The sequence below is a fragment of the Haliotis rubra genome, unplaced genomic scaffold (assembly GCF_003918875.1).
Source record: "Haliotis rubra isolate DU_JTF1 unplaced genomic scaffold, ASM391887v1 Scf175, whole genome shotgun sequence".
In the NCBI taxonomy this organism is placed as follows: Eukaryota; Metazoa; Mollusca; class Gastropoda; order Lepetellida; family Haliotidae; genus Haliotis; species Haliotis rubra.
Genome location: NW_025765725.1, coordinates 1,212,946 through 1,234,039, shown reverse-complemented (window position 1 = coordinate 1,234,039; position 21,094 = coordinate 1,212,946). Strand labels below are relative to the sequence as shown.

Below are 21,094 nucleotides of genomic sequence, written 5' to 3'. Positions count from 1 at the left end.
TGTTTTTAGAGGGCGTCATCAACATTATACTGTGACGAAGCGATGTGTTTGTAGATTTATCGTAGGAAGGAAAAGGCTGAAAATGTGTATAAATCCCTGTCGGTTTTAGGTTGTAGAACAGCCGTGATCGTCTAGTGGTTAGGACTTTGCGTTGTGGCCGCAAGAACCCAGCTTCGAATCCTGGTCTCGGCATCTACACTTTTACTTTTGGATATCAGCATTCTTTCATTTTAGGATTGAAGCAAAAACACCTACTTTCAGAAGTCGGCCCATTTCAAACTAGTACATAAAAGCATTTCTAAAGAAATCTGATCAATCCCCACAGTATTTTAGTCTACATGGTTTGGGAAAGAGTTGGGGCATCTAATCCTAACCGTAACCCCAGCCCTAACCTTTACCCCAGCCCTAACCGTAATCCAAACCCTGGCCCTAACTACAGTTTTAACCCTAACCTAAATCTAAGTCTGAGTGTAACCCTGACCCTAACCCTAGCCCTGATCCTAGCCCCAGTCCTAAACCTCAGCGTAACCCTTGCCCTAACCCTAGCCCTGATTTATTTCATTAGTAATTCACTTTCACATTGCCTTACATATAGTAGATGTTTTGAATTAATACAAATCTAATTTACTTTTATTAATTGATGTGGCTGGAACGATCAGAAGTCCAACCAAGCCTTTACTATTCAAAGTTTATTAATTTAAGATAACTGTTTGAGTAAAGTGACTTTGGAAATGAGGACAACTCATTTACTTTACTTTCACTTCTCTTCAGGCATGAAATAATTTACCCCTACATATTCCGACAAGGGTGAAAAGAAATCAAGTGTCAGTGATTACAGCACGAAGAATGACTTTCTGATAAGAGGGTGACAGGTAGCCGTGATCGTCTAGTGGTTAGGACTTTGCGTTGTGGCCGCAAGAACCCCGGTTCGAATCCGGGTCACGGCATGTTACCCCAACTTTTGCAAGGTGAAATTCTCTGCATTTTCCGAGACGAGTTTCGCCCACTATTACGTAACTTTTGGTGGATTTCTTCGCGTCTCAACTGCAGAAGTATTGGGTATGAAGCCATTTTCTACAGCCATCCACATGCGACGATGATTATAGAGGCAGCTAGTTTTAGAATGCTTTATGGCCCACGTACGTGTGGTTGTTGAAACTGCCTAAGTCCTTGCACTCCTTCTCGTAGTTCCATCTCAAGTAGGAATACTTTCCCATCTTCTACAGGAAATAACTCTCTGATTTCATTTGGGCACCTTCGTGTCGTCAATACCATGATTGCAAGTTACTCTTATCATCAAGTACATAGGTAATGTCATTAGTAAATGGCGGAAACTCTCTGCTCACTGACCTGTGTGGGACTTCCTGCTGTTTTAGAGGGCGTCATCAACATTATACTGTGACGAAGCGATGTGTTTGTAGATTTATCGTAGGAAGGAAAAGGCTGAAAATGTGTATAAATCCCTGTCCGTTTCAGGTTGTAGAACAGCCGTGATCGTCTAGTGGTTAGGACTTTGCGTTGTGGCCGCAAGAACCCAGCTTCGAATCCTGGTCTCGGCATCTACACTTTTACTTTTGGATATCAGCATTCTTTCATTTTAGGATTGAAGCAAAACACCTACTTTCAGAAGTCGGCCCATTTCAAACTAGTACATAAAAGCATTTCTAAAGAAATCTGATCAATCCCCAACAGTATTTTAGTCTACATGGTTTGGGGAAAGAGTTGGGGCATCTAATCCTAACCGTAACCCCAGCCCTAACCTTTACCCCAGCCCTAACCGTAATCCAAACCCTGGCCCTAACTACAGTTTTAACCCTAACCTAAATCTAAGTCTGAGTGTAACCCTGACCCTAACCCTAGCCCTGATCCTAGCCCCAGTCCTAAACCTCAGCGTAACCCTTGCCCTAACCCTAGCCCTGATTTATTTCATTAGTAATTCACTTTCACATTGCCTTACATATAGTAGATGTTTTGAATTAATACAAATCTAATTTACTTTTATTAATTGATGTGGCTGGAAGGATCAGAAGTCCAACCAAGCCTTTACTATTCAAAGTTTACTAATTTAAGATAACTGTTTGAGTAAAGTGACTTTGGAAATGAGGACAACTCATTTACTTTACTTTCACTTCTCTTCAGGCATGAAATAATTTACCCCTACATATTCCAACAAGAGTGAAAAGAAATCAAGTGTCAGTGATTACAGCACGAAGAATGACTTTCTGATAAGAGGGTGACAGGTAGCCGTGATCGTCTAGTGGTTAGGACTTTGCGTTGTGGCCGCAAGAACCCCGGTTCGAATCCGGGTCACGGCATGTTACCCCAACTTTTGCAAGGTGAAATTCTCTGCATTTTCCGAGACGAGTTTCGCCCACTATTACGTAACTTTTGGTGGATTTCTTCGCGTCTCAACTGCAGAAGTATTGGGTATGAAGCCATTTTCTACAGCCATCCACATGCGACGATGATTATAGAGGCAGCTAGTTTTAGAATGCTTTATGGCCCACGTACGTGTGGTTGTTGAAACTGCCTAAGTCCTTGCACTCCTTCTCGTAGTTCCATCTCAAGTAGGAATACTTTCCCATCTTCTACAGTAAATAACTCTCTGATTTCATTTGGGCACCTTCGTGTGGTCAATACCATGATTGCAAGTTACTCTTATCATCAAGTACATAGGTAATGTCATTAGTAAATGGCGGAAACTCTCTGCTCACTGACCTGTGTGGGACTTCCTGCTGTTTTTAGAGGGCGTCATCAACATTATACTGTGACGAAGCGATGTGTTTGTAGATTTATCGTAGGAAGGAAAAGGCTGAAAATGTGTATAAATCCCTGTCCGTTTCAGGTTGTAGAACAGCCGTGATCGTCTAGTGGTTAGGACTTTGCGTTGTGGCCGCAAGAACCCAGCTTCGAATCCTGGTCTCGGCATCTACACTTTTACTTTTGGATATCAGCATTCTTTCATTTTAGGATTGAAGCAAAAACACCTACTTTCAGAAGTCGGCCCATTTCAAACTAGTACATAAAAGCATTTCTAAAGAAATCTGATCAATCCCCAACAGTATTTTAGTCTACATGGTTTGGGAAAGAGTTGGGGCATCTAATCCTAACCGTAACCCCAGCCCTAACCTTTACCCCAGCCCTAACCGTAATCCAAACCCTGGCCCTAACTACAGTTTTAACCCTAACCTAAATCTAAGTCTGAGTGTAACCCTGACCCTAACCCTAGCCCTGATCCTAGCCCCAGTCCTAAACCTCAGCGTAACCCTTGCCCTAACCCTAGCCCTGATTTATTTCATTAGTAATTCACTTTCACATTGCCTTACATATAGTAGATGTTTTGAATTAATACAAATCTAATTTACTTTTATTAATTGATGTGGCTGGAAGGATCAGAAGTCCAACCAAGCCTTTACTATTCAAAGTTTACTAATTTAAGATAACTGTTTGAGTAAAGTGACTTTGGAAATGAGGACAACTCATTTACTTTACTTTCACTTCTCTTCAGGCATGAAATAATTTACCCCTACATATTCCAACAAGAGTGAAAAGAAATCAAGTGTCAGTGATTACAGCACGAAGAATGACTTTCTGATAAGAGGGTGACAGGTAGCCGTGATCGTCTAGTGGTTAGGACTTTGCGTTGTGGCCGCAAGAACCCCGGTTCGAATCCGGGTCACGGCATGTTACCCCAACTTTTGCAAGGTGAAATTCTCTGCATTTTCCGAGACGAGTTTCGCCCACTATTACGTAACTTTTGGTGGATTTCTTCGCGTCTCAACTGCAGAAGTATTGGGTATGAAGCCATTTTCTACAGCCATCCACATGCGACGATGATTATAGAGGCAGCTAGTTTTAGAATGCTTTATGGCCCACGTACGTGTGGTTGTTGAAACTGCCTAAGTCCTTGCACTCCTTCTCGTAGTTCCATCTCAAGTAGGAATACTTTCCCATCTTCTACAGCAAATAACTCTCTGATTTCATTTGGGCACCTTCGTGTCGTCAATACCATGATTGCAAGTTACTCTTATCATCAAGTACATAGGTAATGTCATTAGTAAATGGCGGAAACTCTCTGCTCACTGACCTGTGTGGGACTTCCTGCTGTTTTTAGAGGGCGTCATCAACATTATACTGTGACGAAGCGATGTGTTTGTAGATTTATCGTAGGAAGGAAAAGGCTGAAAATGTGTATAAATCCCTGTCCGTTTCAGGTTGTAGAACAGCCGTGATCGTCTAGTGGTTAGGACTTTGCGTTGTGGCCGCAAGAACCCAGCTTCGAATCCTGGTCTCGGCATCTACACTTTTACTTTTGGATATCAGCATTCTTTCATTTTAGGATTGAAGCAAAAACACCTACTTTCAGAAGTCGGCCCATTTCAAACTAGTACATAAAAGCATTTCTAAAGAAATCTGATCAATCCCCAACAGTATTTTAGTCTACATGGTTTGGGAAAGAGTTGGGGCATCTAATCCTAACCGTAACCCCAGCCCTAACCTTTACCCCAGCCCTAACCGTAATCCAAACCCTGGCCCTAACTACAGTTTTAACCCTAACCTAAATCTAAGTCTGAGTGTAACCCTGACCCTAACCCTAGCCCTGATCCTAGCCCCAGTCCTAAACCTCAGCGTAACCCTTGCCCTAACCCTAGCCCTGATTTATTTCATTAGTAATTCACTTTCACATTGCCTTACATATAGTAGATGTTTTGAATTAATACAAATCTAATTTACTTTTATTAATTGATGTGGCTGGAAGGATCAGAAGTCCAACCAAGCCTTTACTATTCAAAGTTTACTAATTTAAGATAACTGTTTGAGTAAAGTGACTTTGGAAATGAGGACAACTCATTTACTTTACTTTCACTTCTCTTCAGGCATGAAATAATTTACCCCTACATATTCCAACAAGAGTGAAAAGAAATCAAGTGTCAGTGATTACAGCACGAAGAATGACTTTCTGATAAGAGGGTGACAGGTAGCCGTGATCGTCTAGTGGTTAGGACTTTGCGTTGTGGCCGCAAGAACCCCGGTTCGAATCCGGGTCACGGCATGTTACCCCAACTTTGCAAGGTGAAATTCTCTGCATTTTCCGAGACGAGTTTCGCCCACTATTACGTAACTTTTGGTGGATTTCTTCGCGTCTCAACTGCAGAAGTATTGGGTATGAAGCCATTTTCTACAGCCATCCACATGCGACGATGATTATAGAGGCAGCTAGTTTTAGAATGCTTTATGGCCCACGTACGTGTGGTTGTTGAAACTGCCTAAGTCCTTGCACTCCTTCTCGTAGTTCCATCTCAAGTAGGAATACTTTCCCATCTTCTACAGCAAATAACTCTCTGATTTCATTTGGGCACCTTCGTGTGGTCAATACCATGATTGCAAGTTACTCTTATCATCAAATACATTGGTAATGTCATTAGTAAATGGCGGAAACTCTCTGCTCACTGACCTGTGTGGGACTTCCTGCTGTTTTTAGAGGGCGTCATCAACATTATACTGTGACGAAGCGATGTGTTTGTAGATTTATCGTAGGAAGGAAAAGGCTGAAAATGTGTATAAATCCCTGTCCGTTTCAGGTTGTAGAACAGCCGTGATCGTCTAGTGGTTAGGACTTTGCGTTGTGGCCGCAAGAACCCAGCTTCGAATCCTGGTCTCGGCATCTACACTTTTACTTTTGGATATCAGCATTCTTTCATTTTAGGATTGAAGCAAAAACACCTACTTTCAGAAGTCGGCCCATTTCAAACTAGTACATAAAAGCATTTCTAAAGAAATCTGATCAATCCCCAACAGTATTTTAGTCTACATGGTTTGGGAAAGAGTTGGGGCATCTAATCCTAACCGTAACCCCAGCCCTAACCTTTACCCCAGCCCTAACCGTAATCCAAACCCTGGCCCTAACTACAGTTTTAACCCTAACCTAAATCTAAGTCTGAGTGTAACCCTGACCCTAACCCTAGCCCTGATCCTAGCCCCAGTCCTAAACCTCAGCGTAACCCTTGCCCTAACCCTAGCCCTGATTTATTTCATTAGTAATTCACTTTCACATTGCCTTACATATAGTAGATGTTTTGAATTAATACAAATCTAATTTACTTTTATTAATTGATGTGGCTGGAAGGATCAGAAGTCCAACCAAGCCTTTACTATTCAAAGTTTACTAATTTAAGATAACTGTTTGAGTAAAGTGACTTTGGAAATGAGGACAACTCATTTACTTTACTTTCACTTCTCTTCAGGCATGAAATAATTTACCCCTACATATTCCAACAAGAGTGAAAAGAAATCAAGTGTCAGTGATTACAGCACGAAGAATGACTTTCTGATAAGAGGGTGACAGGTAGCCGTGATCGTCTAGTGGTTAGGACTTTGCGTTGTGGCCGCAAGAACCCCGGTTCGAATCCGGGTCACGGCATGTTACCCCAACTTTTGCAAGGTGAAATTCTCTGCATTTTCCGAGACGAGTTTCGCCCACTATTACGTAACTTTTGGTGGATTTCTTCGCGTCTCAACTGCAGAAGTATTGGGTATGAAGCCATTTTCTACAGCCATCCACATGCGACGATGATTATAGAGGCAGCTAGTTTTAGAATGCTTTATGGCCCACGTACGTGTGGTTGTTGAAACTGCCTAAGTCCTTGCACTCCTTCTCGTAGTTCCATCTCAAGTAGGAATACTTTCCCATCTTCTACAGCAAATAACTCTCTGATTTCATTTGGGCACCTTCGTGTCGTCAATACCATGATTGCAAGTTACTCTTATCATCAAGTACATAGGTAATGTCATTAGTAAATGGCGGAAACTCTCTGCTCACTGACCTGTGTGGGACTTCCTGCTGTTTTTAGAGGGCGTCATCAACATTATACTGTGACGAAGCGATGTGTTTGTAGATTTATCGTAGGAAGGAAAAGGCTGAAAATGTGTATAAATCCCTGTCCGTTTCAGGTTGTAGAACAGCCGTGATCGTCTAGTGGTTAGGACTTTGCGTTGTGGCCGCAAGAACCCAGCTTCGAATCCTGGTCTCGGCATCTACACTTTTACTTTTGGATATCAGCATTCTTTCATTTTAGGATTGAAGCAAAACACCTACTTTCAGAAGTCGGCCCATTTCAAACTAGTACATAAAAGCATTTCTAAAGAAATCTGATCAATCCCCAACAGTATTTTAGTCTACATGGTTTGGGGAAAGAGTTGGGGCATCTAATCCTAACCGTAACCCCAGCCCTAACCTTTACCCCAGCCCTAACCGTAATCCAAACCCTGGCCCTAACTACAGTTTTAACCCTAACCTAAATCTAAGTCTGAGTGTAACCCTGACCCTAACCCTAGCCCTGATCCTAGCCCCAGTCCTAAACCTCAGCGTAACCCTTGCCCTAACCCTAGCCCTGATTTATTTCATTAGTAATTCACTTTCACATTGCCTTACATATAGTAGATGTTTTGAATTAATACAAATCTAATTTACTTTTATTAATTGATGTGGCTGGAAGGATCAGAAGTCCAACCAAGCCTTTACTATTCAAAGTTTACTAATTTAAGATAACTGTTTGAGTAAAGTGACTTTGGAAATGAGGACAACTCATTTACTTTACTTTCACTTCTCTTCAGGCATGAAATAATTTACCCCTACATATTCCAACAAGAGTGAAAAGAAATCAAGTGTCAGTGATTACAGCACGAAGAATGACTTTCTGATAAGAGGGTGACAGGTAGCCGTGATCGTCTAGTGGTTAGGACTTTGCGTTGTGGCCGCAAGAACCCCGGTTCGAATCCGGGTCACGGCATGTTACCCCAACTTTTGCAAGGTGAAATTCTCTGCATTTTCCGAGACGAGTTTCGCCCACTATTACGTAACTTTTGGTGGATTTCTTCGCGTCTCAACTGCAGAAGTATTGGGTATGAAGCCATTTTCTACAGCCATCCACATGCGACGATGATTATAGAGGCAGCTAGTTTTAGAATGCTTTATGGCCCACGTACGTGTGGTTGTTGAAACTGCCTAAGTCCTTGCACTCCTTCTCGTAGTTCCATCTCAAGTAGGAATACTTTCCCATCTTCTACAGCAAATATACTCTCTGATTTTTTGGGCACCTTCGTGTGTCAATACCATGATTAAAAGTTACTCTTATCATCAAGTACATAGGTAATGTCATTAGTAAATGGCGGAAAAGTCTCTGCTCACTGACCTGTGTGGGGACTTCCTGCTGTTTTAGAGGGCGTCATCAACATTATACTGTGACGAAGCGATGTGTTTGTAGATTTATCGTAGGAAGGAAAAGGGTGAAAATCAAGTATAGTGATTACAGCACGAAGAATGACTGTCTGTTAAGAGGTTGTAGGTAGCCGTGATCGTCTAGTGGTTAGGACTTTGCGTTGTGGCCGCAAGAACCCAGGTTCGAATCCTGGTCACGGCATGTTACCCCAACTTTTGCAAGGTGAAATTCTCTGCATTTTCCGAGACGAGTCGCCCACTATTACGTAACTTTTGGTGGATTTCTTCGCGTCTCAACTGCAGAAGTATTGGGTATGAAGCCATTTTCTACAGCCATCCACATGCGACAATGATTATAGAGGCAGCTAGTTTTAGAATGCTTTATGGCCCACGTACGTGTGGTTGTTGAAACTGCCTAAGTCCTTGCACTCCTTCTCGTAGTTCCATCTCAAGTAGGAATACTTTCCCATCTTCTACAGCAAATAACTCTCTGATTTCATTTGGGCACCTTCGTGTCGTCAATACCATGATTGCAAGTTACTCTTATCATCAAGTACATAGGTAATGTCATTAGTAAATGGCGGAAACTCTCTGCTCACTGACCTGTGTGGGACTTCCTGCTGTTTTTAGAGGGCGTCATCAACATTATACTGTGACGAAGCGATGTGTTTGTAGATTTATCGTAGGAAGGAAAAGGCTGAAAATGTGTATAAATCCCTGTCCGTTTCAGGTTGTAGAACAGCCGTGATCGTCTAGTGGTTAGGACTTTGCGTTGTGGCCGCAAGAACCCAGGTTCGAATCCTGGTCTCGGCATCTACACTTTTACTTTTGGATATCAGCATTCTTTCATTTTAGGATTGAAGCAAAACACCTACTTTCAGAAGTCGGCCCATTTCAAACTAGTACATAAAAGCATTTCTAAAGAAATCTGATCAATCCCCAACAGTATTTTTAGTCTACATGGTTTGGGAAAGAGTTGGGGCATCTAATCCTAACCGTAACCCCAGCCCTAACCTTTACCCCAGCCCTAACCGTAATCCAAACCCTGGCCCTAACTACAGTTTTAACCCTAACCTAAATCTAAGTCTGAGTGTAACCCTGACCCTAACCCTAGCCCTGATCCTAGCCCCAGTCCTAAACCTCAGCGTAACCCTTGCCCTAACCCTAGCCCTGATTTATTTCATTAGTAATTCACTTTCACATTGCCTTACATATAGTAGATGTTTTGAATTAATACAAATCTAATTTACTTTTATTAATTGATGTGGCTGGAAGGATCAGAAGTCCAACCAAGCCTTTACTATTCAAAGTTTACTAATTTAAGATAACTGTTTGAGTAAAGTGACTTTGGAAATGAGGACAACTCATTTACTTTACTTTCACTTCTCTTCAGGCATGAAATAATTTACCCCTACATATTCCGACAAGGGTGAAAAGAAATCAAGTGTCAGTGATTACAGCACGAAGAATGACTTTCTGATAAGAGGGTGACAGGTAGCCGTGATCGTCTAGTGGTTAGGACTTTGCGTTGTGGCCGCAAGAACCCCGGTTCGAATCCGGGTCACGGCATGTTACCCCAACTTTGCAAGGTGAAATTCTCTGCATTTTCCGAGACGAGTTTCGCCCACTATTACGTAACTTTTGGTGGATTTCTTCGCGTCTCAACTGCAGAAGTATTGGGTATGAAGCCATTTTCTACAGCCATCCACATGCGACGATGATTATAGAGGCAGCTAGTTTTAGAATGCTATGGCCCACGTACGTGTGGTTGTTGAAACTGCCTAAGTCCTTGCACTCCTTCTCGTAGTTCCATCTCAAGTAGGAATACTTTCCCATCTTCTACAGCAAATAACTCTCTGATTTCATTTGGGCACCTTCGTGTCGTCAATACCATGATTGCAAGTTACTCTTATCATCAAGTACATTGGTAATGTCATTAGTAAATGGCGGAAACTCTCTGCTCACTGACCTGTGTGGGACTTCCTGCTGTTTTTAGAGGGCGTCATCAACATTATACTGTGACGAAGCGATGTGTTTGTAGATTTATCGTAGGAAGGAAAAGGCTGAAAATGTGTATAAATCCCTGTCCGTTTCAGGTTGTAGAACAGCCGTGATCGTCTAGTGGTTAGGACTTTGCGTTGTGGCCGCAAGAACCCAGCTTCGAATCCTGGTCTCGGAATGTTACCCCAACTTTTGCAAGGTGAATTTCTCTGCATTTTCCGAGACGAGTTTCGCCCACTATTACGTAACTTTTGGTGGATTTCTTCGCGTCTCAACTGCAGAAGTATTGGGTATGAAGCCATTTTCTACAGCCATCCACATGCGACGATGATTATAGAGGCAGCTAGTTTTAGAATGCTTTATGGCCCACGTACGTGTGGTTGTTGAAACTGCCTAAGTCCTTGCACTCCTTCTCGTAGTTCCATCTCAAGTAGGAATACTTTCCCATCTTCTACAGCAAATAACTCTCTGATTTCATTTGGGCACCTTCGTGTCGTCAATACCATGATTGCAAGTTACTCTTATCATCAAGTACATTGGTAATGTCATTAGTAAATGGCGGAAACTCTCTGCTCACTGACCTGTGTGGGACTTCCTGCTGTTTTTAGAGGGCGTCATCAACATTATACTGTGACGAAGCGATGTGTTTGTAGATTTATCGTAGGAAGGAAAAGGCTGAAAATGTATATAAATCCCTGTCCGTTTCAGGTTGTAGAACAGCCGTGATCGTCTAGTGGTTAGGACTTTGCGTTGTGGCCGCAAGAACCCAGGTTCGAATCCTGGTCTCGGCATCTACACTTTTACTTTTGGATATCAGCATTCTTTCATTTTAGGATTGAAGCAAAAACACCTACTTTCAGAAGTCGGCCCATTTCAAACTAGTACATAAAAGCATTTCTAAAGAAATCTGATCAATCCCCACAGTATTTTAGTCTACATGGTTTGGGAAAGAGTTGGGGCATCTAACCCTAACCGTAACCCCAGCCCTAACCTTTACCCCAGCCCTAACCGTAATCCAAACCCTGGCCCTAACTACAGTTTTAACCCTAACCTAAATCTAAGTCTGAGTGTAACCCTGACCCTAACCCTAGCCCTGATCCTAGCCCCAGTCCTAAACCTCAGCGTAACCCTTGCCCTAACCCTAGCCCTGATTTATTTCATTAGTAATTCACTTTCACATTGCCTTACATATAGTAGATGTTTTGAATTAATACAAATCTAATTTACTTTTATTAATTGATGTGGCTGGAAGGATCAGAAGTCCAACCAAGCCTTTACTATTCAAAGTTTACTAATTTAAGATAACTGTTTGAGTAAAGTGACTTTGGAAATGAGGACAACTCATTTACTTTACTTTCACTTCTCTTCAGGCATGAAATAATTTACCCCTACATATTCCGACAAGGGTGAAAAGAAATCAAGTGTCAGTGATTACAGCACGAAGAATGACTTTCTGATAAGAGGGTGACAGGTAGCCGTGATCGTCTAGTGGTTAGGACTTTGCGTTGTGGCCGCAAGAACCCCGGTTCGAATCCGGGTCACGGCATGTTACCCCAACTTTTGCAAGGTGAAATTCGCTGCATTTTCCGAGACGAGTTTCGCCCACTATTACGTAACTTTTGGTGGATTTCTTCGCGTCTCAACTGCAGAAGTATTCAGTATGTAGCCATTTTCTACAGCCATCCACATGCGACGATGATTATAGAGGCAGCTAGTTTTAGAATGCTTTATGGCCCACGTACGTGTGGTTGTTGAAACTGCCTAAGTCCTTGCACTCATTCTCGTAGTTCCATCTCAAGTAGGAATACTTTCCCATCTTCTACAGCAAATAACTCTCTGATTTCATTTGGGCACCTTCGTGTCGTCAATACCATGATTGCAAGTTACTCTTATCATCAAGTACATTGGTAATGTCATTAGTAAATGGCGGAAACTCTCTGCTCACTGACCTGTGTGGGACTTCCTGCTGTTTTTAGAGGGCGTCATCAACATTATACTGTGACGAAGCGATGTGTTTGTAGATTTATCGTAGGAAGGAAAAGGCTGAAAATGTGTATAAATCCGTTTCAGGTTGTAGAACAGCCGTGATCGTCTAGTGGTTAGGACTTTGCGTTGTGGCCGCAAGAACCCAGGTTCGAATCCTGGTCTCGGCATCTACACTTTTACTTTTGGATATCAGCATTCTTTCATTTTAGGATTGAAGCAAAAACACCTACTTTCAGAAGTCGGCCCATTTCAAACTAGTACATAAAAGCATTTCTAAAGAAATCTGATCAATCCCCCACAGTATTTTAGTCTACATGGTTTGGGAAAGAGTTGGGGCATCTAACCCTAACCGTAACCCCAGCCCTAACCTTTACCCCAGCCCTAACCGTAATCCAAACCCTGGCCCTAACTACAGTTTTAACCCTAACCTAAATCTAAGTCTGAGTGTAACCCTGACCCTAACCCTAGCCCTGATCCTAGCCCCAGTCCTAAACCTCAGCGTAACCCTTGCCCTAACCCTAGCCCTGATTTATTTCATTAGTAATTCACTTTCACATTGCCTTACATATAGTAGATGTTTTGAATTAATACAAATCTAATTTACTTTTATTAATTGATGTGGCTGGAAGGATCAGAAGTCCAACCAAGCCTTTACTATTCAAAGTTTACTAATTTAAGATAACTGTTTGAGTAAAGTGACTTTGGAAATGAGGACAACTCATTTACTTTACTTTCACTTCTCTTCAGGCATGAAATAATTTACCCCTACATATTCCGACAAGGGTGAAAAGAAATCAAGTGTCAGTGATTACAGCACGAAGAATGACTTTCTGATAAGAGGGTGACAGGTAGCCGTGATCGTCTAGTGGTTAGGACTTTGCGTTGTGGCCGCAAGAACCCCGGTTCAAATCCGGGTCACGGCATGTTACCCCAACTTTTGCAAGGTGAAATTCGCTGCATTTTCCGAGACGAGTTTCGCCCACTATTACGTAACTTTTGGTCGATTTCTTCGCGTCTCAACTGCAGAAGTATTCAGTATGTAGCCATTTTCTACAGCCATCCACATGCGACGATGATTATAGAGGCAGCTAGTTTTAGAATGCTTTATGGCCCACGTACGTGTGGTTGTTGAAACTGCCTAAGTCCTTGCACTCATTCTCGTAGTTCCATCTCAAGTAGGAATACTTTCCCATCTTCTACAGCAAATAACTCTCTGATTTCATTTGGGCACCTTCGTGTCGTCAATACCATGATTGCAAGTTACTCTTATCATCAAGTACATTGGTAATGTCATTAGTAAATGGCGGAAACTCTCTGCTCACTGACCTGTGTGGGACTTCCTGCTGTTTTTAGAGGGCGTCATCAACATTATACTGTGACGAAGCGATGTGTTTGTAGATTTATCGTAGGAAGGAAAAGGCTGAAAATGTATATAAATCCCTGTCCGTTTCAGGTTGTAGAGCAGCCGTGATCGTCTAGTGGTTAGGACTTTGCGTTGTGGCCGCAAGAACCCAGGTTCGAATCCTGGTCTCGGCATCTACACTTTTACTTTTGGATATCAGCATTCTTTCATTTTAGGATTGAAGCAAAAACACCTACTTTCAGAAGTCGGCCCATTTCAAACTAGTACATAAAAGCATTTCTAAAGAAGTCTGATCAATCCCCACAGTATTTTAGTCTACATGGTTTGGGAAAAGAGTTGGGGCATCTAACCCTAACCGTAACCCCAGCCCTAACCTTTACCCCAGCCCTAACCGTAATCCAAACCCTGGCCCTAACTACAGTTTTAACCCTAACCTAAATCTAAGTCTGAGTGTAACCCTGACCCTAACCCTAGCCCTGATCCTAGCCCCAGTCCTAAACCTCAGCGTAACCCTTGCCCTAACCCTAGCCCTGATTTATTTCATTAGTAATTCACTTTCACATTGCCTTACATATAGTAGATGTTTTGAATTAATACAAATCTAATTTACTTTTATTAATTGATGTGGCTGGAAGGATCAGAAGTCCAACCAAGCCTTTACTATTCAAAGTTTACTAATTTAAGATAACTGTTTGAGTAAAGTGACTTTGGAAATGAGGACAACTCATTTACTTTACTTTCACTTCTCTTCAGGCATGAAATAATTTACCCCTACATATTCCGACAAGGGTGAAAAGAAATCAAGTGTCAGTGATTACAGCACGAAGAATGACTTTCTGATAAGAGGGTGACAGGTAGCCGTGATCGTCTAGTGGTTAGGACTTTGCGTTGTGGCCGCAAGAACCCCGGTTCGAATCCGGGTCACGGCATGTTACCCCAACTTTTGCAAGGTGAAATTCTCTGCATTTTCCGAGACGAGTTTCGCCCACTATTACGTAACTTTTGGTCGATTTCTTCGCGTCTCAACTGCAGAAGTATTCAGTATGTAGCCATTTTCTACAGCCATCCACATGCGACGATGATTATAGAGGCAGCTAGTTTTAGAATGCTTTATGGCCCACGTACGTGTGGTTGTTGAAACTGCCTAAGTCCTTGCACTCATTCTCGTAGTTCCATCTCAAGTAGGAATACTTTCCCATCTTCTACAGCAAATAACTCTCTGATTTCATTTGGGCACCTTCGTGTCGTCAATACCATGATTGCAAGTTACTCTTATCATCAAGTACATTGGTAATGTCATTAGTAAATGGCGGAAACTCTCTGCTCACTGACCTGTGTGGGACTTCCTGCTGTTTTTAGAGGGCGTCATCAACATTATACTGTGACGAAGCGATGTGTTTGTAGATTTATCGTAGGAAGGAAAAGGCTGAAAATGTGTATAAATCCCTGTCCGTTTCAGGTTGTAGAACAGCCGTGATCGTCTAGTGGTTAGGACTTTGCGTTGTGGCCGCAAGAACCCAGGTTCGAATCCTGGTCTCGGCATCTACACTTTTACTTTTGGATATCAGCATTCTTTCATTTTAGGATTGAAGCAAAAACACCTACTTTCAGAAGTCGGCCCATTTCAAACTAGTACATAAAAGCATTTCTAAAGAAATCTGATCAATCCCCACAGTATTTTAGTCTACATGGTTTGGGAAAGAGTTGGGGCATCTAACCCTAACCGTAACCCCAGCCCTAACCTTTACCCCAGCCCTAACCGTAATCCAAACCCTGGCCCTAACTACAGTTTTAACCCTAACCTAAATCTAAGTCTGAGTGTAACCCTGACCCTAACCCTAGCCCTGATCCTAGCCCCAGTCCTAAACCTCAGCGTAACCCTTGCCCTAACCCTAGCCCTGATTTATTTCATTAGTAATTCACTTTCACATTGCCTTACATATAGTAGATGTTTTGAATTAATACAAATCTAATTTACTTTTATTAATTGATGTGGCTGGAAGGATCAGAAGTCCAACCAAGCCTTTACTATTCAAAGTTTACTAATTTAAGATAACTGTTTGAGTAAAGTGACTTTGGAAATGAGGACAACTCATTTACTTTACTTTCACTTCTCTTCAGGCATGAAATAATTTACCCCTACATATTCCGACAAGGGTGAAAAGAAATCAAGTGTCAGTGATTACAGCACGAAGAATGACTTTCTGATAAGAGGGTGACAGGTAGCCGTGATCGTCTAGTGGTTAGGACTTTGCGTTGTGGCCGCAAGAACCCCGGTTCAAATCCGGGTCACGGCATGTTACCCCAACTTTTGCAAGGTGAAATTCGCTGCATTTTCCGAGACGAGTTTCGCCCACTATTACGTAACTTTTGGTCGATTTCTTCGCGTCTCAACTGCAGAAGTATTCAGTATGTAGCCATTTTCTACAGCCATCCACATGCGACGATGATTATAGAGGCAGCTAGTTTTAGAATGCTTTATGGCCCACGTACGTGTGGTTGTTGAAACTGCCTAAGTCCTTGCACTCATTCTCGTAGTTCCATCTCAAGTAGGAATACTTTCCCATCTTCTACAGCAAATAACTCTCTGATTTCATTTGGGCACCTTCGTGTCGTCAATACCATGATTGCAAGTTACTCTTATCATCAAGTACATTGGTAATGTCATTAGTAAATGGCGGAAACTCTCTGCTCACTGACCTGTGTGGGACTTCCTGCTGTTTTTAGAGGGCGTCATCAACATTATACTGTGACGAAGCGATGTGTTTGTAGATTTATCGTAGGAAGGAAAAGGCTGAAAATGTATATAAATCCCTGTCCGTTTCAGGTTGTAGAGCAGCCGTGATCGTCTAGTGGTTAGGACTTTGCGTTGTGGCCGCAAGAACCCAGGTTCGAATCCTGGTCTCGGCATCTACACTTTTACTTTTGGATATCAGCATTCTTTCATTTTAGGATTGAAGCAAAAACACCTACTTTCAGAAGTCGGCCCATTTCAAACTAGTACATAAAAGCATTTCTAAAGAAGTCTGATCAATCCCCCACAGTATTTTAGTCTACATGGTTTGGGAAAGAGTTGGGGCATCTAACCCTAACCGTAACCCCAGCCCTAACCTTTACCCCAGCCCTAACCGTAATCCAAACCCTGGCCCTAACTACAGTTTTAACCCTAACCTAAATCTAAGTCTGAGTGTAACCCTGACCCTAACCCTAGCCCTGATCCTAGCCCCAGTCCTAAACCTCAGCGTAACCCTTGCCCTAACCCTAGCCCTGATTTATTTCATTAGTAATTCACTTTCACATTGCCTTACATATAGTAGATGTTTTGAATTAATACAAATCTAATTTACTTTTATTAATTGATGTGGCTGGAAGGATCAGAAGTCCAACCAAGCCTTTACTATTCAAAGTTTACTAATTTAAGATAACTGTTTGAGTAAAGTGACTTTGGAAATGAGGACAACTCATTTACTTTACTTTCACTTCTCTTCAGGCATGAAATAATTTACCCCTACATATTCCGACAAGGGTGAAAAGAAATCAAGTGTCAGTGATTACAGCACGAAGAATGACTTTCTGATAAGAGGGTGACAGGTAGCCGTGATCGTCTAGTGGTTAGGACTTTGCGTTGTGGCCGCAAGAACCCAGTTCGAATCCGGGTCACGGCATGTTACCCCAACTTTTGCAAGGTGAAATTCTCTGCATTTTCCGAGACGAGTTTCGCCCTCTATTACGTAACTTTTGGTCGATTTCTTCGCGTCTCAACTGCAGAAGTATTCAGTATGTAGCCATTTTCTACAGCCATCCACATGCGACGATGATTATAGAGGCAGCTAGTTTTAGAATGCTTTATGGCCCACGTACGTGTGGTTGTTGAAACTGCCTAAGTCCTTGCACTCATTCTCGTAGTTCCATCTCAAGTAGGAATACTTTCCCATCTTCTACAGCAAATAACTCTCTGATTTCATTTGGGCACCTTCGTGTCGTCAATACCATGATTGCAAGTTACTCTTATCATCAAGTACATTGGTAATGTCATTAGTAAATGGCGGAAACTCTGCTCACTGACCTGTGTGGGACTTCCTGCTGTTTTTAGAGGGCGTCATCAACATTATACTGTGACGAAGCGATGTGTTTGTAGATTTATCGTAGGAAGGAAAAGGCTGAAAATGTGTATAAATCCGTTACAGGTTGTAGAACAGCCGTGATCGTCTAGTGGTTAGGACTTTGCGTTGTGGCCGCAAGAACCCAGGTTCGAATCCTGGTCTCGGCATCTACACTTTTACTTTTGGATATCAGCATTCTTTCATTTTAGGATTGAAGCAAAAACACCTACTTTCAGAAGTCGGCCCATTTCAAACTAGTACATAAAAACATTTCTAAAGAAATCTGATCAATCCCCACAGTATTTTAGTCTACATGGTTTGGGAAAGAGTTGGGGCATCTAACCCTAACCGTAACCCCAGCCCTAACCTTTACCCCAGCCCTAACCGTAATCCAAACCCTGGCCCTAACTACAGTTTTAACCCTAACCTAAATCTAAGTCTGAGTGTAACCCTGACCCTAACCCTAGCCCTGATCCTAGCCCCAGTCCTAAACCTCAGCGTAACCCTTGCCCTAACCCTAGCCCTGATTTATTTCATTAGTAATTCACTTTCACATTGCCTTACATATAGTAGATGTTTTGAATTAATACAAATCTAATTTACTTTTATTAATTGATGTGGCTGGAAGGATCAGAAGTCCAACCAAGCCTTTACTATTCAAAGTTTACTAATTTAAGATAACTGTTTGAGTAAAGTGACTTTGGAAATGAGGACAACTCATTTACTTTACTTTCACTTCTCTTCAGGCATGAAATAATTTACCCCTACATATTCCGACAAGGGTGAAAAGAAATCAAGTGTCAGTGATTACAGCACGAAGAATGACTTTCTGATAAGAGGGTGACAGGTAGCCGTGATCGTCTAGTGGTTAGGACTGACCTCCCTTGATTCGGAGGTGTGTGGACGTGTTGACGAGAGAGTGATAGATTTTCTCGGATATCATCGTGTATACTTGCGTCTGGATTTCCAGTCGGTGCTTAGAAGGTAGGAGAACATTCACAATGTAATTGTAGGTGAACCTGCCGTATTAGCAAGTACTTTGGTGCGTGCTTAAGACTTTGTCTTTCTTGTTGATATCTTGCTGACTTGATACAAAATGGCGGACATCAAATGTGTCATTTTTACATCTCCCGCCTTACATTGATGATGTAGAAATCTAAAGGCTTCTCATCAAAAGAGGAATAACAATGAAATGTGATATCAAACACAGGACTCTGAAAGGCACAGACATTTTTGACGGAACACGATATGTGGGGGTTGTATTTCCCCCTGAGTGCCTCTCATTACCATATTCCATGGGATTTAACACCCTTGATGGATATAGGTACTTTAGAGTTATACATAACAATCAAGAGCGTTTATGTTTCAAGTGCAATTCTGGGGGCCACATTGTAAAAGATTGCCCAAACACCAAATTCTTTAAATGTAATGGACGAGGGCATATAGGCAGAAATTGCAATGCAGAAAGAAAACAGGAACGCAATTGCGATATATGTTTTCGTCCAATTGATATTTGCAACTGTTTCTCTGATGTGGAAGATAATGATCAGATCAGTGTTTCTGAATCTGAGCTGGAGAGAGAGCTAGCCCCAACGAAATCTTGGGATGAGGTTCCTCTGGAAAATGATTCTAAGTCAAATGAGAACCATACAGATGGACCAGAAGAAGCAAAAGAAAATGAAGAGGAAGAGACAAAAGGAGAAGAAAAGGAAGAAAAGAGGAGGCAAATAGACGTGCAGTTCCGTATTCTGAGAACATTCCTAGTTGTGACAAGGAGAAGGACAATGACAGCACAGACAAGAACGCTTTGTCTCAAGATAGACTTGACATAACCGATGATGATAAAGACATTCAACAAACATGTGTGACATCTGCTAAGTGGACAATTTCTTCACGTAAACGTGCAAGAAGGCACAAACTACAGCCAAAGTTAACAGACACAGCCAAAGTTAACAGACACAGTAATATATATTTCAATGACTTGAAAAATAAAGTGAGAGAAAGCAAAAAAGACCAACAAAAGAAAAGGAAAGCAGAAAAGGTCAACGATAGAAGAGAACTATCAGGTGTGTCGAAAAGTGTTATTGAAACCTCATAATGTTGTTTATTAACCATCTATTTCTCTTAATTGTAATGGTCACAATATAGTCATGGAATGTAAATGGACTCCGTGATACAGCTAAAATGCAAAATGTATTTGCACTAATTCTGAATTCTCACGTTGATATTGCATTTTTGCAGGAAACCTTTTGGTCAGATGAATACAGAGTATATAGAAAAAGATAAACATTTATGGCCTGGAACTATTTTATATTCTAATGCAGAAAATGACAGAAGAGGTGTAGATATATTAGTCTCAACTGGTTTTGAGCAAAAAGTTACGATGCTTAAAAAAGATGAAGATGGAAGAATTATAAAGGCTTCTTTATCTATTGAAGATAGAACAGTGAGTTTATTAAATGTGTATGCCCCAAATGAGATTAAGGAGAGAATACATTTCTTCAACAATTTAAGAAAATGGATTGAAAAAGAACATTTAATTTGTGCTGGGGATTTTAATGAGATAATAAATCCTTTACTTGATAAGGGCATAAATAATACATCGTTTAACATTCAAAGTAGCAACGTTTTAAACAATTTTCTCTCCAAAACAACTTTGTTGATATATGGAGGTATAAAAACTATGATAAAAAAGAGTTTACTAGAATGCAGTATGTGTTAGGAGTTCTTAAACAATCTAGAATTGATCTCATAATTGTTTCAAGAGATCTTATTACAAGCGCTATAAACGGTTACATTAGATACTCCTCTGTGAGTGATCACAGGATAGTTGCACTGAGGTTGGACTTTTCTTCAGTAGGAAGAGGTCCTGGGGTATGGATTTTTAATAATCAGCTTCTGGAAGATTTCACATTCTACCTAAGAATTATTGCATTAATAGAGGAGGCAAAACAGTGCCCTTTACTTAAAACAGAGCCATTGATATGGTGGGATAACTTAAAATACAAGTTCAAAACACTTTCCAGATTTTATGCATCTCAAAAAGGCAACCAAGCAAAAGCTGATTATTACAACATTTAAAATAAGCTTAGAATTGAATATCATAAAATATCCTCCATTCCTGGCTATACATCTACTGATTTACAATCATTGGAAAATGAACTTGAGAAATATGAGAACAATAAATGCAAGGGTGCCATTCTCAGGTCAAAAGCACAGTGCACGCTGGATTCAGATAGACACACCAGTTACTTTTTGAACCTTGAAAAAACTAAACAACAGGCTAATTCAATAACATCACTCTTCAAGGGAGATGGTACGATAGCCAGGAGCACAGAGGATATTTTGGATACTGCTCAGCAATTTTACTCATCCTTATTTACTGCCGAGCAATGTAATTTAGTAAAACAACAGGGCCTCATT

At 41.4% G+C, this 21,094-nt stretch overlaps 19 non-coding genes across 19 annotated transcripts; all 19 read left to right on the top strand.

Moving 5' to 3' along the window:
* The first annotated feature begins 875 nt into the window (after positions 1 to 875).
* Trnah-gug lies at positions 876 to 947 on the top strand. The gene has a single exon. It is a non-coding gene; the product is annotated as a tRNA-His (tRNA).
* A 1,296-nt stretch (positions 948 to 2,243) lies between these two features.
* Positions 2,244 to 2,315, top strand: Trnah-gug. Its single transcript has one exon. It is a non-coding gene; the product is annotated as a tRNA-His (tRNA).
* A 1,297-nt stretch (positions 2,316 to 3,612) lies between these two features.
* On the top strand, positions 3,613 to 3,684 carry Trnah-gug. The gene has a single exon. It is a non-coding gene; the product is annotated as a tRNA-His (tRNA).
* A 1,297-nt stretch (positions 3,685 to 4,981) lies between these two features.
* On the top strand, positions 4,982 to 5,053 carry Trnah-gug. Its single transcript has one exon. It is a non-coding gene; the product is annotated as a tRNA-His (tRNA).
* A 1,296-nt stretch (positions 5,054 to 6,349) lies between these two features.
* Trnah-gug lies at positions 6,350 to 6,421 on the top strand. The gene has a single exon. It is a non-coding gene; the product is annotated as a tRNA-His (tRNA).
* Positions 6,422 to 7,718: 1,297 nt separating this feature from the next.
* Positions 7,719 to 7,790, top strand: Trnah-gug. The gene has a single exon. It is a non-coding gene; the product is annotated as a tRNA-His (tRNA).
* A 558-nt stretch (positions 7,791 to 8,348) lies between these two features.
* On the top strand, positions 8,349 to 8,420 carry Trnah-gug. The gene has a single exon. It is a non-coding gene; the product is annotated as a tRNA-His (tRNA).
* Positions 8,421 to 8,959: 539 nt separating this feature from the next.
* Positions 8,960 to 9,031, top strand: Trnah-gug. Its single transcript has one exon. It is a non-coding gene; the product is annotated as a tRNA-His (tRNA).
* A 684-nt stretch (positions 9,032 to 9,715) lies between these two features.
* Positions 9,716 to 9,787, top strand: Trnah-gug. Its single transcript has one exon. It is a non-coding gene; the product is annotated as a tRNA-His (tRNA).
* Positions 9,788 to 10,938: 1,151 nt separating this feature from the next.
* Trnah-gug lies at positions 10,939 to 11,010 on the top strand. Its single transcript has one exon. It is a non-coding gene; the product is annotated as a tRNA-His (tRNA).
* Positions 11,011 to 11,693: 683 nt separating this feature from the next.
* Positions 11,694 to 11,765, top strand: Trnah-gug. Its single transcript has one exon. It is a non-coding gene; the product is annotated as a tRNA-His (tRNA).
* Positions 11,766 to 12,300: 535 nt separating this feature from the next.
* Positions 12,301 to 12,372, top strand: Trnah-gug. Its single transcript has one exon. It is a non-coding gene; the product is annotated as a tRNA-His (tRNA).
* A 684-nt stretch (positions 12,373 to 13,056) lies between these two features.
* Trnah-gug lies at positions 13,057 to 13,128 on the top strand. Its single transcript has one exon. It is a non-coding gene; the product is annotated as a tRNA-His (tRNA).
* A 541-nt stretch (positions 13,129 to 13,669) lies between these two features.
* Trnah-gug lies at positions 13,670 to 13,741 on the top strand. The gene has a single exon. It is a non-coding gene; the product is annotated as a tRNA-His (tRNA).
* Positions 13,742 to 14,425: 684 nt separating this feature from the next.
* On the top strand, positions 14,426 to 14,497 carry Trnah-gug. Its single transcript has one exon. It is a non-coding gene; the product is annotated as a tRNA-His (tRNA).
* Positions 14,498 to 15,038: 541 nt separating this feature from the next.
* On the top strand, positions 15,039 to 15,110 carry Trnah-gug. The gene has a single exon. It is a non-coding gene; the product is annotated as a tRNA-His (tRNA).
* Positions 15,111 to 15,793: 683 nt separating this feature from the next.
* On the top strand, positions 15,794 to 15,865 carry Trnah-gug. Its single transcript has one exon. It is a non-coding gene; the product is annotated as a tRNA-His (tRNA).
* Positions 15,866 to 16,406: 541 nt separating this feature from the next.
* Trnah-gug lies at positions 16,407 to 16,478 on the top strand. Its single transcript has one exon. It is a non-coding gene; the product is annotated as a tRNA-His (tRNA).
* A 1,288-nt stretch (positions 16,479 to 17,766) lies between these two features.
* Positions 17,767 to 17,838, top strand: Trnah-gug. The gene has a single exon. It is a non-coding gene; the product is annotated as a tRNA-His (tRNA).
* The last annotated feature ends 3,256 nt before the right edge of the window (positions 17,839 to 21,094 follow it).